General features: G+C 34.4%; 1 long non-coding RNA gene across 1 annotated transcript in view; it reads right to left on the reverse strand.

Annotated features, from left to right (window-relative positions):
• LOC309862753 overlaps window positions 1–20,628 on the reverse strand; it is a 49,858-nt gene extending 29,230 nt beyond the window's left edge. Inside the window, exon 1 of the long non-coding RNA XR_014310695.1 lies at window positions 20,555–20,628. This is a non-coding gene — a long non-coding RNA (uncharacterized lncRNA). The remainder of the gene's footprint in view (window positions 1–20,554) is intronic.
• Window positions 20,629–20,967: the final 339 nt, after the last annotated feature.

Below are 20,967 nucleotides of genomic sequence, written 5' to 3' on the forward strand. Positions count from 1 at the left end.
TATTTATTTTTTATCTTTAGTTTTAAAGTAAAATTAAACAGTGAATAAAGAACAATTTCAACATTGACATACTTATTTTTAGCTTATTCTTATTTATTTCTTTTAGTGAAGTGCATGATGTAAGGAAAGATCAACAGAGTACTTTGCACCTATGTGTATGCATGTGCATTTGTGTGTGTGTGTATGTGTTTAGTATTTAAAGAAATCTGAGATCATAATGTGGAGGAAAAAGAACCCTCATACATCATTAGTGAGAATACAAAATTATGCAGCCACTTTTGCAGATAGGTTGACAGTTTTCTACAAAGCTAAAAATATTCTTACCCTACAATCCAGCACTCTTTGATATTTACACAGATGAGCTAGAAATTCATGGGACACCTGAGTGGCTCAGTCAGTGAAGTATCTGCCTTCAGCTCAGATCATGATCTCAAGGTCCTGGGATCCAGATGTATAAATATAAATTTATTTAAGTAAATAAAATCTTTGAAAATAAATTGCTACAAATTCACTATTATTTTATTTTTAAGCTTTTATTTATTTATTTATTTTAAGATTTTATTTATTTTTTTTTTGTCAGTCAGAGGTCACAAGTAGGCAGAGAGGCAGGCAGAGAGAGATTGGAGGAAGCAGGTTCCCCACGGAGCAGAGAGCCCCATGTGAGGCTCGATCCCAGGACCCTGGGATCATGACCTGAGCTGAAGGCAGAGGCTTAACCCACTAAGCCACCCAGGTGCCTCTATTTTTAAGCTTTTAAAATGTACTAATTTTCTCCCAAATTATAAAATTTGTTAAGGTATGTCTGAGGTGTTCTGTTGTTTGTTTGTTTGTTTGTTTTGTTTTTAAGTTTTTATTTATTTGAGAGAGAGAGTGATAGAACATAGCTGGGAACAGGGAGGGGCAGAGGAAGAGGGAGTGGAAGAAGCACACTCTATGTTGAGCAGGGAGACCTACATGCAGCTGGATCCCAGCACTGCCCTATCATGATCTGAGACAAAGGCAGACTCTTAACCAGCTGAACGACCCAGGTGCTATGTTTTATTTTTAAGGTCATGATGTTTACATAATGGAAGCTGATAAATTAAAAAGAGAACATCAGTTTTATAGTTCAACAAACCTTGATTTTAATACCAGCATTAGTTTAGTAGACATATTATTGGTCATAATTATAATCTTTCTAACCATAACTGGAATAAATATGAAATAAAGAAGGCTTTGTGGTTATTTTGTTGTTTTCCATATAGTATGCCCTCTTTTAGGGACTATTTTAGCATGTGAAAAAATAAAACAAAACACATTTTTGAAAAATTAAGACAAAATGTAAACAAATTAATTTTGTTATGAATTTTAACTTAAAAATTACTCCTGGAGTGGTGCCTGGATGGCTTGGTCAGTGAAGTTTCTGCCTTGGCCCAGGTCATGATCTCAGGGTCTCATGATCTCAGGTCTATGCATTAGCCCTGCATAGACTTCTGCACTCAGCAGGAAGCCTGCTTTTCTCTCTCTCTTTGTTCCTCCCCCTGCTCATCCTCTCATCTCTCAATGTCGCTTTCACTCTCCTAATTAGATAAAAATAAAAAATCTTTGAAAAAAAAATAAGAGGAATCTCCATACTGCTCTCCAAAGAGGCTGCACCAACTTGCATTCCCACCAATAGTGGAAGAGGGTTCCCCTTTCTCCACGTCCCCTCCAACACATGTTGTTTCCTGTCTTGCTAATTTTGCCATTCTAACTGGTGTAAGGTGATATCTCAATGTGGTTTTAATTTGAATCTCCCTGATGGCTAGTGATGAAGAACATTTTTTCATGTGTCTGATAGCCATTTGTATGTCTTCATTGGTGAAGTGTCTGTTCATATCTTCTGCCCATTTTTTGATATGATTGTCTGTTTTGTGTGTGTTGAGTTTGAGGAGTTCTTTATAGATCCTGGATATCAACCTTTTGTCTGTACTGTCATTTGCAAATATCTTCTCCCATTCCGTGGGTTTCCTCTTTGTTTTCTTGACTGTTTCTTTTGCTGTGCAGAAGCTTTTGATTTTGGTGAAGTCCCAAAAGTTCATTTTCGCTTTTGTTTCCTTTGCCTTTGGAGACATATCTTGAAAGAAGTTGCTGTGGCTGATACCGAAGAGATTACTACCTATGTTCTCCTCTAGGATTCTGATGGATTCCTGTCTCAAATTGAGGTCTTTTATCCATTTTGATTTTATCTTTGTGCAGGGTGTAAGAGAATGGTCGAGTTTCATTCTTCTACATATAGCTGTCCAGTTTTCCCAGCACCATTTATTGAAGAGACTGTCTTTTTTCCACTGTGTATTTTTTCCTGTTTTGTTGAAGATTAATTGACCATAGAGTTGTTGGTTCATATCTGGGCTCGCTACTCTGTTCCACTGGTCTATGTGTCTGTTTTTATGCCAGTATCATACTGTCTTGGTGATCACAACTTTGTAGTAAAGCTTGAAATCAGGTAACATGATGCCCCCAGTTTTATTTTTGTTTTTCAACATTTCCTTAGTGATTCGGGGTCTCTTCTGATTCCATACAAATTTTTGGATTATTTGCTCCAGCTCTTTGAAGAATACCTATGGAATTTTGATCGAAATAGCATTAAAAGTATATATTGCTCTAAGCAGTGTAAACATTTTAACAATGTTTATTTTTCCATTCCAAGAGCATGGAATGGTCTTCAATCTTTTTGTGTCTTCTTCAATTTCTTTCATGAGTGTTCTGTAGTTCTTCGAGTATAGATCATTTACCTCTTTGGTTAGTTTTATTCCCAGGTATCTTATGGTTCTTGGTGCTATAGTAAATGGAATCAATTCTCTAATTTCCCTTTCTGTGTTTTCATTGTTAGTGTATAAGAAAGCCACTGATTTCTGCACATTTACTTTGTATCCTGCCACATTGCTGAATTTCTGTATGCATTCTAGTAGTTTGGCGGTGGAGTCTTTTGGGTTTTCCATATAAAGAATCATGTCATCTGTGAATAGAGAGAGTTTGACTTCTTCATTGCCAATTTGGATACCTTTTATTTTTCTTTGTTGTCTGATTGCTGTTGCTAGGACTTCTAATACTATGTTTAACAAGAGTGGTGAAAGTGGGCATCCTTGTCTTGTTCCTGATCTCAACGGGAAGGCTGCAAGCTTTTTCCCATTGAGGATGATATTTGCTGTGGGTCTTTCCCCCAATATTTATAGCAGCAATGGCCACGGTCGCCAAACTGTGGAAAGAGCCAGATGCCCTTCAACGGATGAATGGATAAGGAAGATGTGGTCCATATACACTATGGAGTATTATGCCTCCATCAGAAAGGATGAATACCGAACTTTTGTAGCAACATGGATGGGACGGGAAGAGATTATACCGAGTGAAATAAGTCAAGCAGAGAGAGTCAATTATCATATGGTTTCACTTATTTGTGGAGCATAACAAATATCATGGAAGACAAGGGGAGTTAGAGAGGAGAAGAAAGTTGGGGTAAATTGGAAGGGGAGGTGAATCATGAGGGACTATTGACTCTGAAAAACAACCTGAGGGGTTTGAAGTGGCAGGAGGGTGGGAGGTTGGGGTACCAGGTGGTGGGTATTATAGAGGGCACGGATTGCATGGAGCACTGGGTGTGGTGAAAAAATAATGAATACTATTATGCTGAAAATAAATAAATTTAAAAAATAATAAGAAAAATATTCTTGGAAATGCACCTGCGTGATTCAATTAGTTAAGCATCCAACTTTAGATTTTGGCTCAGGTCATGATCCCAGGGTCATGAAATAGAGCCCTGAGTCAGGCTCTGAGCTTAGTATGGAATCTGCTCTTATGCCCTCTCTCTCTCTCTAAAATAAATAAATACATCTTAAAAAAAAAAGTATCCTTGGAAAAATTTACATATCCTTTTGGTATATTGATGAATGACTTACTGTTGGGAGAGAATGCTCCATGGGTCTTTACCATTTCTGCCTAACTTCAGAGTAAGAGGCATTGACCACTTAAATCTAGAAAATCTTTCCAAGGCCATTGGTATTTTTTTAGCATTTGATTTCTTATTCCAAGATTCAACAGAAATTCCCTTGCATCTTTAGGCATTTAACTATTTAATGTCCCTCTAAATAATATCTTCATTTTATCATCTTAATACAACTATAATGTGTGAAACATTGTTATGCATTTCCACAGGAATTACACAAATAACCATTATGGTAGTTTTAAATATGCAGTTGCTTGGGGTACCTGGGTGGCTCAGTGGGTTAAGCCTCTGCCTTCAGCTCAGGTCATGATCTCAGGGTCTAGAGATAGAGCCCCGCATAGGGCTCTCTGCTCAGCAGAGAGCCTGCTTCCCCCTCTCTCTCTGCCTGCCTCTCTGCCTACTTGTGATCTCTGTCAAATAAATAAATAAAATATTTTAAAAATATATGCAGTTGCTCAAATCATTTATATACATACAAAATCTTTTTTAAAGTATTTATAATCTCAAAAATTTATTTTTGTTTTATAACTAAAGTAATACTGTAGATTTGAGTGAAAGAAGAGTTAACAGTATTATTTGAAACTTCCATGAAAATAACAGATAAAACATAATTACAATCTTCTGCATGATTAATAGGCTAGAATTTCATTTTTAATTTCATCATACAGTATGTTAACTGTGATCTTTTGGTTAAATAAATTTAATTTCCTAGGAGATCAAGCTACTACAACATGTATGCATTATCTGAATACCTATTATTATTTTAAATTTTATATCTACTGAATTAGATTAATGGTTTACTTTGGTTGGCTTTATTTTCAAAGGACCTAACTGAAAATTTTTTTTTATTTTATTAAACATCACTGCTTGACCAGATCAAGGTAGTGATGAGATTCTATGTTAATGGTGTTTTGATATATATACTACAAAAGTGAAAATACAACTTGATGACTTTCATATTATTGTCCATAGTTTTAAGAATTTTTTTAATTATGGTAATATAGAATAGATTCTAAATAAAAAGAAAAAAGAAGATTTGAAGAAATATTTACAGAAACATTTCAACCAAGGATGTAGAGTGCAATTCTTAGGAAAATTTGGACACAAGCTATAGTTCTCAAAATCTTAAAGCTAATTCAATCTATTTCAATCCATCTTTAGTAAAATCCAGGCAGAGTGGATCTGTACTTTTTCAGTTTTATGTATTTTTAGAAAAGCTACTATTAAACTAGTTGAATTTCTGAGTGATAGCCAATTTCTCCACAAATCTCTGTTTATGTCAACACATTTCAGAATTGAATGGAAATTAAGAAACATGGGGTGCCTGGGTGGCTCAGTGGGTTAAAGCCTCTGCCTTCGGCTCAGGTCATGATCCCAGGGTCCTGGGATCGAACCCTGCATCGGGCTCTCTGCTCCGTGGAGAGCCTGCTTCCTCCTGTCTCTCTGCCTGCCTCTCTGCCTACTTGTCATCTCTGTCTATCAAATAAATAAATAAATAAATAAATAAAACCTTTAAAAAAAATTAAAAAAAAAAAGAAATTAAGAAACATTAATATAAATAGCGTCAAAGTTACATATTTGCATATTATGTTTATATATATAATATATAATACATACATATACACATACATATACATTCATATGTTTGTTGAATGAAGTTATTCATTAGTTTATCCTCACTGCTATATCAGAAAGCAAAAAGACAAAAACCCTTTCACTAAGCTTATATTTTATCATATAGATAAGCAAGTAAGTATTCCCAGAACCAGAGGAATGATAAAAAAATGTAACTATGATTAGCCCCAATTAACAGCTATAAATCACATAATTAAAATGCCTTTGTTCTTGCTTTGGCAGCACATATACCAAAACTGAAATGATACACATAAAAATAAGCATTGCCCAATACAAAGCAAATTCATGTTTTTCCATATTAAGAAAAAAAGAAAATGTTAACTGTATGAGGTGATGGATGTTTTCATTAGCTATATTGGGGCAGCCATTTCACAATGCATATCAAATGTATATACATAAATATGTATATCAAAACATCATGTACACCTTAAATATATACTCAAATTTGTCAATTATACCTCAATAGGGATGAGGAAAAAAATTACTTTTGCTGCTGCTAGTACTCACTCAGGTATAACAAAGATGGCACACCAACATTTATATTTTTCCATTTACTATACTCTTTTACCTATGTTATCTTGCTTCATATTTACAATAAGCTGATTAGATATGTATCATTTTATTGATAAGAAAAACCAAGGCACAGGGGGTGGGGAGATGGGATAACTGGGTCATAGGCATTAAGGAGGGCACTTGATAGAATGACTAGTGGGTATCATATGCAAATGATGAATTACTGAATTCCTTGTCTAAAACTAATAATACACTACATGTTAACTAATTGGGCTTAAATAAAATAAGTAAAAAAACAAAGGAAACAAACAAGCAAAAAACTTACCAGGATAGGAAAGGAAAACGAAACTAAAGTCAATCTAATGTATCAAAAATAAGGAAGAAAAACTTGAAGATTATCAAGCAGAAATCAACAATGTATTAAAAAATATGACATCCTGGACAGGAGGTTTATTCCAAGAAACCCTGGAAAGCGGTGATGGCTTCATACTAAAATACCAATTAATGTGATGCACTGAAACAAAAGACTTAACAAATATCAAAAAATAATTTAATGCCGTGGTCTTAAAAAAATAAGTCTTACATTCTGCCATCTAGAAATAAAAGAGAATGTGTTTAACTTGATTTCCTTTGGAAAGCATCATGCTTAACAAGGAAATGCTAAAGTATATTCTATGAGATTGGAGATAAGGGAAATATCAATGTTATAAATAATACAGATTAGAGATTTTAGACATGGCAGTTTTTTTTTTTCATAATAAAAATGATTGGATAAAAGAAAACAAACAATTGTATCATAGAGGTTATTATTATCCACACAGAAAATTCAAGATGGTCACTTTGGTGGCTCAGTCCATTAAGCATTCATTATGTAAAAATGAATTGCATTTCTGTATATGAGCTACAAACACAAAGTAAAACACCACAGATATGACTTATAATGGAATTTTAAAATCAAGTTATTAAAAATAAGTTAAAAAAAAACTATGGTGAGTGCTGTGAAGTGTGTAAACCTGGCATTTCAAGACCTGTACCCCTGGGGCTAGTAATACATTTTATGTTAATTAAAAAAAAAAGTTAAAAATAAGTCTAACTGAAGCATGCCAGATCTTGTGGAAAATAACAAAAAACCTTATAGATAATTATTTAAGATGACCCAAATACACTGAGAGTTCTGCCATCATTAGACTGACAAAGAAAAAGAACTTAAAGAAGTAATTTCTCCTTTAAAAATTTATCTGTAATATCAATGCATCCCAAGTAAAAGCTCTGTTAAGATTGCAACTTAAACGATATCAAGCTAATTCTATACTGTATGTTAAATATAAAAAGGCTCAAAGTTAATGTAAGTTTCTTAAAGAAAACAATACATTAGGGAATGTGTTATAAAATATAATAATATATCATATTATTATATGTGTGTTAATATATGTGTGAATATATAAGTGTTGTATTAGAAAAGCAAAAGACAAATAGATCAATGGAATGGAATAGATAGATCATAAGAAAAATGTTAGTATGAACACATGACATTTGGGAGAGTTGATATTCTAGATCAATGATGGAAGATGGATTTGTCAATAACTGTTGCTGGTAAAACTGATTATGCAAATGAGAAACAATTAAAATGGCCTTTAATTCACACAATATATAGCAAGTTCTTCCTTGGGGAATAAATATTTAAGTGTAAAACCTAGGCAAAGTTTTCTCTTGGCTTCAGGTTGTTACTGCTATTGTTCAATATCTTCTTGTTCTTTATGATTTGTGGGGTGTTGTTTTTATTGTTTCTCATCAAGGGTGCTGAGTTATTGGCTTCTTTGCATAAAATTGATGTTGGGTTTAGATGCCCAGCTTAAGCATCTGTTTTCTAGATAGAACTTCAATTAGAATTTGTGTTTTTAGTCTCACTTTTCACTCTCTATTTTTTTTTTTTTTTGCTTTTATCTATTTTTTCTTTTTTTTTTTTTTTTTTTTTTTTTGCTTTGTTTAACCCTTTAAATCCAGTCTCCCAGGTGGTTTGGTTCCCCCTCCACTGTACACCCATAAATTTTAGTTCTTTGTGTCTGTTTTCTCTATTCCTTTATATTTTTTTTAATAATCTTCATTCTTCTTTCCTCCTCCCAGAAATTTGCTGAAACCTTTTGAATGCTTAAGACTTTTCTCATTCCATATGTTGTTCTATTTAATTTCCTTTTGTACTTTATTTATAGCCTTTCATAGCTGTATGAGAGATGTAGTCATATTTTTTCAAACTGATTGTAAAAATATGTTGTTTTAAAATGCAAGTAGTGATTAAATTTCTGATAATTGAACAATAGTTGAGTATGATGAATTTAATTTTCATTGACATTTCCTTCTTTTTTTTTTTTTTTAAAGATTTTATTTATTTGATAGGCAGAGATCACAAGTAGGCAGAGAGGCAGAGGCAAGCAGAGAGAGAGGAGGGAGGAGGAAGCAGGCTTCCCGCTGAGCAGAGAGCCCGATGTGGGGCTCGATCCCAGGACCCTGGGATCATGACCTGAGTTGAAGGCAGAGGCTTTAACCCACTGAGCCACCCAGGCGCCCCTTGACATTTCCTTCTTAACAAGAAGAACTGGTGTTCTCTTTCCCTACAACTGTACTAAGAGGCAATACTGTGATGTTATCACCGTTAAATTGTTCAGATATAGAATATACTTTGCCAGGAAATTAGAGATCATTTATTCTCAGGATCCTTCTATTAAAAACTCACAATAAACAGCTGTATAAATAGGAGTTATCACCTTTATTTTGCACCTTGAAAAATATATTTCAAATAGCTATCCTAATCTGTGTATAATTAATTAAATATACTTTTTATGATGAAAATGTTTAGAAAGTAGATGAGATTGAATTATCATATCCATAGAATATGGATTCCATGAAATGAAGGAAGTTTGATGGTCTTCAATGATTATTTATTCTGATAAAGGTGTGATCACATGTCTCTACAGACCTCTTTTTTTTTAGTAAAAAAACAAAAACAAAAATGAAGTAAAACTAGTTGGTAGCTTTATTTAGTTTTATAGAGAAGTTTAGGTAAGACTTTGGGCAAGAGATAGAGTTGTTCAAATGGAACCCGAGTGTATTCCAATCCCTTCTTACTGAAACTAATTCCTAAGTCCCTGAGTGTTAAACAACAGTTTCCCTTCATCTTTGCTGCAAAAAATTCTGGACTCTGCTAAAATGTCAGCCACCAGAATGATGTGTGTGTTTTACCTTTTATTTTTTAAAAGTTAACTATACAGTTGACTCTTGGACAACATGGATTTGAACTACATGGGACCACCTATATATAGATTTTGGTTGCTGTTTATTGTAAGAATATAGTACATAATTCATATATTATACAAACTGTGTGTGAATCTACTGCTTATATTATTGGTAAGGTTTCCAGTAAACAGTAAGCTATCAGTAGTTCAAGTTTTTGGGAAGTTTAAAGTTATATATGGATTTTCAGTTGTGTGGAGGCATCAATGCCCCTCATTCCTACATTGTTCAAAGGTTACCAGTATTTTCATATTTGGCGAATATCTTAGTTTTGTATTCAATTTTCCAAGTAGTATGTATCTAGTCACTATCTTACTCAAAAGTTTTTAGAGATAAAAGAGCAAAATATGTGGCTTTTTAAATTTTTACCATTTTGCCTGGTAAAAATCAATGTAAAATTTTTTTTTAATCTAACTTTTTCGGGTTATAGTCCCTTCTCTAGTTTCTTATATAATATATTGCTGCTTCAAAACTGATTTAGATAGAGACAACAATAATATTAGCTATTTCTTATAGCATCTGAATACATGTAGCATCTGAATCCCACTTCTTCTGGGAAATTTATTACCCTTTAAAATAATATTTATATTTCTATAATACACCAAAACATTTTGCATACTAAAATAATAAAACATTCTTAGTAGCTTTAAAAAGTCATATGATCAGAAAGAAGAGACACAGGCTGAATTTCTATGTGAACAGTAAAGCTATAAATACTTATAAAACAATTCTTAATGAGACCCAAACAATGTGACATAGAGTCATCCTATCAATGAAGGAAGATCAATCCTAAGATAAGATGAACATGAATTTCTACTCCAAGAGCTTTTTTTTTTCTTCCCCCTTAAATGATATTAGAGGGGTGCCTGGGTGGCTCAACCTCTGCCTTCAGCTCAGATCATGATCTCAGGGTCCTGGGATCGAGTCCCACAACAGGCTCTCTGCTCAGTGGGGACCCTGTTTCCCCCTCTCTTTCTGCCTGCCTCTCTGCCTACTTGTGATCTCTGTCAAATAAATAAATAAAATATTTTTTAAAAAAAATTACATACAGAAAATGCTAATTCTTGGATTTAGACTACAATCTTGCTACATATGCTACCGAAGTGTTATGGACTGGATGTTTGTACCTCCCTGAATTTATATATTGAAGTCCCAATCCCCAATATGATTGTATTTGGAGATGGGCATTTGAAAGGTAATTAGGACCCTTATGATGAAACCCCCATGAATAGAATAACTGCCCTTATTCAGAAAAAAGCAGAAGAGAGATGATCACTCTCCACTATGTTAATACCTAGCTATCTGCAAGCTATTATCAATAATTGAATCTGTTGGCTTCCTTAATCTTGGACTTTCCAGTTTCCAGAACTGTGAGGGATAAATTTCTATTGTTTAAGCTACCCACTCTATATTTTTATAGCAGCATGAACTAAGACAATCTTTCAGAATATTTATTCTTTTTTTAATTAAAAAAAATTTGTGAGCAGAATACTCGACTGCAAGAAAGCTGTCGTCCATTTTTTGAATTGATCAAATATGCATATTTTACATTTAAAGCCATGTCTTCTTAAGTCCAACATTTATGTTATTGCTTTTATAAATATTCTATATTTGATAAATAAAATGAATAATATAAAAGTTATGGGCTAAAGTATAACATTTCAAAAATGTCAGAAAAAAAGGTTAAAATTCCCAGTCTTTTTTTTCTATTTTATTATTATTTTTTTTGGTCTTTTTTTTTCTAGTCCTCCAAATTGGATAACTTTTATTTATTTATTTATTTATTTATTTATTTTTGGTTACACTATTTCACTTAAAAGGACAAAGTATAAATCAGACAAATATTATACACAAGTTTTCTGTCTCCTGTTTTATTCCAGTTTCCACAAAATGTATTATGTAAAATAGATTTGAAAATATATATTTTACCATAATCATTTATTTGATTGTAAAAAATAGAAACATCAGTATAAAATATAAATAGATAATAAGCTTTACATGTGAGTTTCTCTATCTTTTCAAGTGGATCAGGTAGATGGATGGCACTTTAAATAATGTGTTAAATTTAGAGAGAATACATTAAATAGGAAAGAAAGTCATGGAAAATAGGAAAGCCTTTCCATTAAGGGTTTCAGAGATGAAATGTTCTATTCAGAAACAAACGAAGCCTAAAATGAGAGGTTTAAAAAAAAAAAACACACACACTAAAAGAGCTAGAGAGTAATTAAAGGTAATTGGCATGTTATTATTCTTAAAAGGTTCCCTTTTCTGTTCTAAGAATACCAGGGAACAATTGAATAGATAAAAAGCGAACTATAAATTGCCAAATAGATCTTTTGTATAATAATACATCTCTCTAGACAAAAGATATTTCAAAACCATAAAAAAGAGGGAGGTGTATTTGCCTGACTGGCCCCTCATCCTGCCTGACCACAGCGAAGTTGCTTCAGATTTTCAAACTCACAGTGTTAGAAGCCATCTTAATAGGTTAAGAGGGAATCAGAAGTAAATGTGATAAACTTGAAGGAGCCCAGGTGGTTGCCAGAACTTAACATTAGGTGAATAGAAAATCACTTGATAAATGAAATTGAAAGCTGAATTAATAATTTTATTTAGGAATACCTATGGCAGATTGAGGCTGTTAACATTATTGATCCAATCTGAGAAGCCCTCCCTCTTGCCCTTTCTCTCTCCAAATCCCGCATTTTTTTTTTTTTTTTTCAGAACTGGATCAATACAAATTCTCATTTTGAAGCCATTTATTTACTATTCTATCCTTCAATGAACTCTTTTGCAAAGACATCTATCCCACCCATAGTCAATACAGTGGCACATTAGTCCTGTTTTATCTTCAGTTTCTAATACCAAATAAGACTCCTTCAGATGTTTACTCTAATTAATCTTATTTAATCCAATTAAAATATAATCCTTATTCATGTCTTCTCTCTAAAACAATGATCCTTCTGATCCATGAATTTTCCATGTTTATTTAAATATTGTTTTTATGTACCTTCACTATTCTATTTAGAAGATAAAAATTGTTTTTTTCCACATTTTGTATATTTGTATCCATTTTTATTTATGATTTAGTCCCTGAAATCTCCCAATATATTTTGTCTGGGGACATCAAAACTTGTTAAATAAAAGGAGCCATATTGAAGAATTTGAGTAAATAGTTTTTCTTCATTCTATACATAGTAGGGATGTTTATTAAAATTAAAGTGTTCTTCATAGCAACTGCCTTATCATACCACTTTTATACCACTTAGTTATGACACTTTTTTACTGTTTTATTGCATGCACTTCTAATCATTTTTACAGATTTAAGAGGTATAACATCTATACAAAAATGGCACATATTTAATATATAAAATTTGACAAGTTTGGACACATGTTGATACTTGTGATACAATCACCCCACTAAGAGTAATAAATAAACATATCCATAACCTCCAAAAGTTTCTTTGGATTTTTTTTTTTTTTTGGTCATAAGAGCACGCAAAATCTACCCTATTAATACACTTTTTAGTGCACTACACCATAATATTAACTACAGATTCGACATTGTACAGCAGACAACTAGAATTTATTCAATCTTGTATAACTGTAATTTTATACTCATTGAACAACGTAAACTGAAATGGCTCTTAAAATAACTCACATACAGGATCCAAAGTTATTTAGGTATGAATGAAAAACTGATTGATATGTGGCTATTTTGCATTTAATCTTAAACTTAATGATGATAAAGTTAATATATTTATTATCGATGACATTACAATAACCATAAGGTGCATTTCTTTCAATGTTCTAGGATTGTGTTGAAGCTTAGTGTAGGAACATAAAGACAACCATAATCTACTATCTTATATATTGTTGAGCCCAAACACTCGATCTGGATTTCAGATGTAAGAGTTCAGAATATATCACCCCAAAAGGTGCTACTTTGGCATATTGATTATTTTGAATGAAAGGTACTTGAGAAACAGCTGGTGCAGGGAGACTCTGGCCCTCTTTTGTCCCCCTAAAAACAGGAGACATATTTTGAGTGTAGAATGCATCCTCCCTGTACAAGGAAGGTAGAAGGCCTCCTTATCACCAAGTGACAGGGAATTTAGGGCCAAGCAGTTTGCATAAGTAACTTGTTATTTTGAAGAACTAACAAGTTTTACTTTACAAAGTTTTCCCCAAATTTAAGCCCAATTCACTTTATCTTGTTAATTCTTCACAAATTTATTGCTCCTTTGTCTAAAAAGTATAAAACCTTCTTGCTTTGGTCAATTCTAAGAGCCTTCTATTTTGGGAGGGATTCTATATTTCCATATGTATTAAAGTAATTTTATTTTTTTTCCCATTAATATATTTTAGGTCAATTTAAATTAGTACATCAAAGAACCTAGAAGGGAGGAAGAGAGACTTTTTCTGCACCGATGATTTAGTGCCCATGTGAGGCTCTCCACTTGCTAGACACCCTTTGCTCTCAGGCTGCTGTGGCTTAGAGATCTGGGGACCTCTGGCAAGAGGTAAGTAAACTTTCTTACCACATTAGTTTTCCAGATCTGTGCCTGCAGAATCCAGTGGAAGTGAAAATGGTAAGAGGTTTGTTGTTGCTGTTGTTGTTTTGTCTTGTTTTTTTGTTGTTGTTTTGTTTTGTTTGTTTGTTGCTTTTTTTTTTTTTAATTGTAGATTAACAGGAGAAAATATTTGTATGAACTGGGTTCCTGGGTATGGTGACCCTGAGAAAGATTGTATTACGAGTATTCTTGTTTTCTACTGATCTCTTTCATCCCAGAGATGGCCATTGTTTTCTTTTGTCACTGTCTTTTGTATCTTTTGTCAGAATGAGGGAAATCATAAGGTAGAATGAAGGCATAGTTCTGATAAGCCTGCAAGCTGGCCTCACAGAATGGTGAATTCACGGTTCGTATCAGACAAGTGTTTGTTTTGATATATTTTGTGTCTGTTTAGATGGAGTCATTATATAAAAATGAGATGAACTTTTCCTTTCTTCTGGTTCCGTGTCCTGAAAACTTGGCTTTGTGACCACTGAGAATACTTTTTCTGGCCTCCACCAGCCAGAAGGTACACATGTCACTTTGCATCTGGCAGCCAGCCAAATAAGCTGGAATCTGGGACACAAAGTGACAAACAGCATTCTCTTTGACCATGCCAACTATCAGGGGGGTTGTTTCAAGGGGTCTTAGTTTAAAAAGGACCTTTATCATCTCAACCTTCGTTGTCTCATTAGTGCTGGAAAAATCCTATTCAAGGAGAGGCCACCCAGTTTCACAAATTAGTAGCTAGAGGCATCTCTTATTCTCCTGGAAAACTGGAAACACCATTTTGCTGACATTCAAACTGCTAGTGATAATGTAGGTTTTTGCTTTCTTAGGTTAACTCTGGAAGTGAATTTTCTAGATTTTGTGAGAGCTGCCTATTTTGTACCATCTTTAGGGACACCCCTTGTATCCATAGCTGAGACATAAAAGCCTTTTTGGTTTGAGTCACCATTAAGATTAATGTACCTCTGAAGGACATCTGGGGGCTCAGTCAGTTAGTTGTCCAGCTCTTGGTTTCATCTCAGATCCTGATCTCTTGTCATGAGATAGAGCTCTGCATCAGGCCCTGCACACAATGGGGAGTCTGTTTAGGAATTCTCTCTCTCTGCCCCACCCACAATGCTCACTTTCTTTCCCTTTCTCTCTCTCTCTCTATCAAATAAATAAATCTTTTTAAAAGATTAATGTACCATTGAAGAGCATATGCATCAATAGCCCAGCGATGTACACTTTAGGTTGAAAAAATTTCTATATCTGAAAAATAAAAATAGGCAGCTATTATCCTTAATAATTATCTTATTGGTATCTATGGAAAAATCAAATTAAAAAGAGGACACAAAAAGTGTAATGTCTAGCTTAGGGATTTCCTTAACAAAATGGAAAAAAAAAACACAGAAAAAACACAGATCTCCTACGATTAGGGTATTCACATCAATATGACTCTATCTTGATTAACACTTTTCTTATGTAATTGGCTGCTCCCATATTGGGAGCATAGATATTTACAATTGTTAGATCATCTTTGTGGATAGTCCCTTTAAGGATTATGGAGTGTCCTTCTGTATCTCTGACTACAGTCTTTAGTTTAAAATCTAATTAATCTGATATGAGAATCACTACCCCAGTCTTCTTTTGAGGCCCATTGGCATGAAAAATGTTTCTCCATCCCTTCACTTTCAGTCTGGGTGTATCTTTAGGTTCAAAATGGGTCTCTTTCAAGACACATCTTCAAAGGCAAAGGAAACAAAAGCGAAAATAAACTTTTGGGGCTTCATCAAAATCAAAAGCTTCTGCAGAGCAAAGGAAACAGCCAAAAAAACAAAGACAACCCACGGAATGGGAAAAGATATTTGCAAATCACAGTACAGACAAAAGGTTGATATCCAGGATCTATCATGAACTCCTCAAACTCAACACACACAAAACAGGCAATCATATCAAAAAATGGGCAGAAGATATGAACAGACACTTCTCCAATCAAGATATATAAATGGCTATCAGACACATGAAAAAATGTTCATCATCACTAGCCCTCAGGGAGATTCAAATTAAAACCACATTGAGATATCACCTTATACCAGTTAGAATGGCCAAAATTAGCAAGACAGGAAACAACATGTGTTGGAGGGGATGTGGAGAAAGGGGAACCCTTTTACACTGTTGGTGGGAATGCAGGTTGGTGCAGCCTCTTTGGAGAACAGTGTGGAGATTCCTCAAGAAATTAAAAATAGAACTTCCTTATGACCCTGCAATTGCACTCCTGGGTATTTACCCCAAAGATTCAGATGTAGTGAAAAGAAGAGCCATCTGTACCCCAATGTTTATAGCAGCAGTGGCCACGGTTGCCAAACTATGGAAACAACCAAGATGCCCTTCAACGGATGAATGGATAAGGAAAATGTGGTCCATATACACTATGGAGTATTATACCTCCATCGGAAAGGATGAATACCCAACATTTGTAGCAACATAGACGGGACTGGAAGAGATTATGCTGAGTGAAATCAGTCAAGCAGAGACAGTCAATTATCATATGGTTTCACTTATTTGTAGAGCATAAGAAATAGCATGGAGGTCACGGGGAGATAGAGAGGAGAAGGGAGTTGGGGTAAATTGGAAGGGGAGGTGAATCATGAGAGACTATGGACTCTGAAAAACAATCTGAAGGGTTGAAGTAGTGGGGGGGTGGAGGGTTGGGGTACCAGGTGGTGGGTATTATAGAGGGCATGGATTGCATGGAGCACTGGGTGTGGTGAAAAAATAATGAATACTATTATGCTGAAAATAAATAAATTTAATTAAAAAAAAAAAAAAGAAGCACCCGGGATAGATTGTAGAGCTCACTTCACTATCCCATGCAGCTCCTCCTACTTTCCAGGGCTCTGTAATCTGGCCCTTCCAACTTCTGGCCCTCCTATGCAATAAGCTTTGTTGATGTAAATGGGATCCCCCACTGTTAAGAATTCAAGTCTCCTAGACAGCAGCAGATATATTAAATTATGAAGTCTTTTTACCTCTACTTTCAGAGTATCCCACAAAATTTAGAGAAGAAGTAGAAAAACTAGTGATGGGATGCCTGGGTGGCTCAGTCAGATGAGTATCTGCCTCAACTCAGGTCATGACCCAGGACCCTGAGATCAAGTCCCTCATTGGGCTCCCTGCTCCTCTGGGAGCCTCCTCCCTCTGCCTTTCTCTCTCTCTGTCTCTCATAAATAAATAAATAAATAAAATCTTAAAGAAAAAAATAATGACCATTCCCAAACCTACTCACAGACATTTTGGCTGCTAGAGAATGTTCTTCTCACCTATGATTATTCTGTAATTAACAGAGTAAGCCAGCTTCTCCTCTAGGGAAAATTTTCATCAAAAAGGAAAGAAATGACAAAAATTTCTCCCTAGCCTTCCTACAAATGATCAGGAAGTAGATCATCAGGAGGCTTATGCTCAGAGGCTGCAGAAAGTAATGATAAAGATTTGCTTTTTCCCAAAAATGAATTGGCCCAATGTTGAATCTAAATTCAAGAAAAAAAAGAGCATTCAAAGGTCTTTTTTGAATGCTTTATACAGAATTTTTGAAGGTATACTGCATTAAGTCCTAAAACTCCAGAACATAGAAATCTTTTGATTCCCACCTTACTAAGAAATCTCCCTGATTTAAAAAAACAAAAACAAAAACAAAAACAGAAACAAAAACAAAAAGCAAACAAACAAACAAAAAAACATGATTTAATGTAATTGGGTGGGTGGGTCAGCTCCTTGGTATTATTTTAGGCCCTTACCCAATTCTTTGACGAAGTAAAAGCAACTGACCTTGTCTTAGAAATCAATCTTCACAAAACCAGAAATGCAGCTCTAGAAACAATTCAAAGTTCACCCATCTTTATCTACCCCCAAACCTTCCCTATTATCTCAGAATGCTTGCTGAGCATTATTATGAAAGATCAGGACATTGAAACAGAATTATTCTAAAAAAGAAGGAAAAAATATACAGTAATTACCTAGGACTTCTGATAAAAGACAAATGTAACACCTAACACCTTTCTCTGTCTATTGAAGACATAAATTTTACCACATCTTTGAGTTGTAAATATCCAGGAAATGGTTGAAACACCTCCCACAATCTCCTAAGACTGAGAAAGTAAGAAAGAAAGAAAGAGGTCTTTTAAAATACAAACAGTTATAAAATCTTCTTTGCTCAAATCTTTTTCAACATTTCCTTAGCAATTTAGGGTCTCTTCTTGTTCCATATAAATTTTAGGATTGTTTGTTTCAGCTCCGAAAAATGCCAGTGGAATTTTGATTGGGATGGCATTGAAAGTATAGATTGCTCTAGGCATTATGGACATTTTAACAATGTTTATTCTTCTGATCCATGAGCATGGATTGCGCTTCCATCTTTTTGTGTGTCTTCTTCAATTTCTTTCATGGCTGTTCTGCAGTTCTTTGAGTACAGATCCTTTACCTCTTTGGTTAGGTTTATTCCCATGGTTCTTGGTGCTATAATAAATTGAATCAATTCTCTCATTTTTCTTTTTATATTTTCATTGTTAGTGTATAAGAAAACACTGATTTCTGTACATTGATTTTGTATCCCGCCACATTACTGAATTGCTGTATGAGTTCTAGTAGTTTGGGGGTGGAGTCTTTTGGGTTTTCCATATAAAGTTTCATGTCATCTGTGAAGAGAGAGGGTATGATTTATTCTTTACCAATTTGGATACCTTTCATTTCTCTTTGTTGTCTGATTGCTGTTGCTAGCATTTCTAATATTATGTTGAACAAGAGTGGTAAGTGTGGACACCCTTGTTGTGTTCCTGATCTCAATGGGAAGACTGTCATTTTTTTCCCATTGAGGATGATATTCGCTGTGCGTTTTCATAGATAAATGTTATGAAGTTGAGGAATGTTCCCTCTATCCCTATACTTTGAAGTGTTTTAATCAGGAACAGATGCTGGATTTTGTCACATGCTTTTCCCAGATCAATTGAGAGGAGCATGTGGTTCTTCTCTCTTCTTATTGATTTGTTCTATCACATTGATTGATTTGTGAATGTTAAACCATCCTTGTAGCCCAGGGATGAATCCTACCTGGTTATGGTAGATGACCTTTTTAATGTACGGTTGGATCCTCTTAACTAGGATCTTGTTGAGAATCTTGGCATCCATATTCATCAGGGATATTGGTCTGAAATTCTCCTTTTTGGTGAGGTCTTTGCCTGTTTGGGGGGTCAGGGTAATGCTGGCTTCATAAAAATTGTCTGGAAGTTTTCCTTCTGTTTCTATTTTTTGAAACAGCTTCAAGAAAATATATTTCTTTGAATATTTGATAGCATTCTCCAGGGAATCTGTCAGGTCCTGGGCTCTTGTGTTTTGGGAGGTTTTTGATCACTGTTTCAATCTCATTACTAGATATTGGTCTATTCAGGTTGTTTGTCTCTTCCTGATTCAGTTTTGGAAGTTTATAGGTTTCCAAGAATGCATCCATTTCATCTAGTTTGCTTAACTTATTACCATATAACTGTTCATAATAATTTTTGATAATTGCTTATATTTCTTTGGTGTTAGTAGTGATCTCTCCCTTTTCATTCAAAATCTAGTCCATAGCCTCTATAATAACACTTGTTGAGGGCAAATAGAAATCTTAAATCTTCTCTACAATTTTAATGAAATCAAATGAACCTTATTCCAAATAATAGAAACACAACTTAGATTCAACTATTATTTATGAACTAGTGAGTTTTTTTTTTCTTGTTCCTGATTCATGGCTAAAATTTTAAAAACAAAAGCCATAAGGTCTGTTTTCTTCATTCTTCTAAATGTCTGTGTATGTCCACAAATGTATGTTATGTATATATTTTTCTACCTCTGGATGGCATTGACAAATTAATTTATTTTTAAAAAAATGTAGTTAATTAACTTAAAGAAAAGTAAGCAAGCCCTTATCAAATTAAATATTTATAGATTTTCAAAAATCTATTGGAAACTAACCCAAATGTTTTTCAAGTTCCCATGATCTGGGATACTCTTTGGTAAATAAATCTAGTTAAATTTGTTGGTTTTATTAAAGTAGGCATGTCTGCAGTGTTATCAGTTTTAAATATAGTGCAGACATATAACTTTTATTCTATCTGGGTTAGCTAGTTAAATACATTTATGTTATCTCTGTTAAAAAATGCTCTCTTATTAATTTTATTTTTTTAAATGTTTTCAATCTTGCCTTGCATCTCTCTAAAGAGACACTCCTAAAAAGTTTTTTTTTGTATCAGTTCTGATTCTTTGGATATTAATTTCTCTGTTTGCTATTTTTTTCACTTTTTCTTTCTTTTCTTATAAGTGTGATAACTTTTGGGCGCCTGGGTGGCTCAGTTGGTTGGGCAACTGCCTTCGGCTCAGGTCATAATCCCGGACTTCCAGGATCGAGTCCCGCATCAGGCTCCCAGCTCCTTGGGGAGTCTGCTTCTCCCTCTGACCTTCTCCTCTCTGATCTCTCTCTCACTCATTCTCCCTCAAGTAAATAAATAAAATCTTAAAAAAAAAAAAAGACAAAAGTGTGATAACTTTTGATTTTTCACACGTCTTTCTGTTAACCAGAGCTTACCTCCAGAGATGAAGAACTGTGAACCTCCTGTGAATTTGGTTCACAAGTATTGCCGTCCAGCAGCAATAATAACGACCCTCCGTCCGGTTGGGTTTCAAAAAAGCCCTTTATATAATATGGCCATCGTTTATATAGGGGAGCTAAGCCAATCAGCATAGACAGCGATATGTATCCACCAATCTTAAGTTTGTTACCAAGTACCCACAGCATAGCAATAGTTCAACAGCCAGTAGGTAGTACTTCCTGTTTACAATCAGTCACTCTAGACACACCTGGCAAATCGCCAGGCTCCATTTTGCAAAGCTCTACAGTTGACGGATCTCCCGGCCCCTGGAGCATCCACCCTCGACACACAAGGAATAACCATCCTTGTTTTCCAGCACTGATGCTCTCTGTTCTTCCTAGGTTTGCCA

This window comes from Mustela nivalis, assembly GCF_964662115.1.
Source record: "Mustela nivalis genome assembly, chromosome: 4".
Lineage (NCBI taxonomy): Eukaryota > Metazoa > Chordata > Mammalia > Carnivora > Mustelidae > Mustela > Mustela nivalis.